The following is a 1,068-nucleotide window of genomic DNA, read 5'->3' as shown; positions in this document are numbered from 1 at the left end:
AGTTTTCATTAATGGAGCTGTATATTTTTGGCCTTATCACTTGAATTTCATTAGACTGCTGGCACGGGGGGTAGATGTACCGTCACTGGGCAGCTTGTAAGTATACTCAAGCACACAATAGTTTATCTGTCTTTTTTACTGTGAAAGGTATGTGCGTATTTTCATCTGCTGTTCCTCATTTCCCCTAATCCTGGGAATACAATATACTGTTGACAGTGTTACATTACATTAATTGTGCTCTCAGGCTGCCAGGTCGGGGACGAAGTGCACCCCGAAAATGCCACGTGGAGCCAGGGCTGATACCATTACCGCTGCGCGTCCGGTAACGTCACTGTGATAGAGGTGCTGACAGTATGTAGGTCGACTGAAGAAGTGGACTTTAACTAGCTGACAGACTGACTGTCGCTCTTGATATATTAACAATGCTAACGTCAAGATAATCATGGTTTTGCTGGAACTGACTCAGGTGCTATTTTACCACCTTTATTATCTATCTTTACAATTAGGACGCAATTTGTTACTGCTAGTCAACTCACTAAACGATGTACTGTCTCAAATAAAAACACTAATTAGGTAATTGTTTTCGTATAGCTGTTATAATCTATAACATTACTGGAGATTAGCGATAGCCGTGCTGGCAAATACATATTATATGATGAGTCATGTCTGTACATGTGGTAACCGAGCTCCACAGCTGAGGATACTTTTCTCTTTGCCTCAGGCCGCTCTCGAGGAAAAAGAGAGCAGCCTGAGACATGGCCTGAAGGATGTTACCGTCTCGTGTGCAAGTCTGGCGACGTCCCTACGGCCGGCCGCCTAACGTCGTGTAAGTCTCCTGCGCTCTCTCTCTGTAGGGACACGCTCTCGTAGAAGCAAGTATGAGCAGAAAAAACACTCTTGAATAGCCAGTTATTTTACCTTTTAACAACATATTTTAAAAATCCTTGTTCATATCTGATAGCAGTTGGTAGAAAAGTGAGGAGACCATTACTGGAGGTGACTCTATCATTAGGAATAAGAAACTCGATGCCACTCTCCTTGTGCGCTTAATCACGTGACTACGGGTCC

The sequence above is a fragment of the Penaeus monodon genome, chromosome 19 (genome assembly GCF_015228065.2).
Source record: "Penaeus monodon isolate SGIC_2016 chromosome 19, NSTDA_Pmon_1, whole genome shotgun sequence".
Classification (NCBI taxonomy): Eukaryota; Metazoa; Arthropoda; class Malacostraca; order Decapoda; family Penaeidae; genus Penaeus; species Penaeus monodon.
This window is presented reverse-complemented; position numbering follows the sequence as displayed.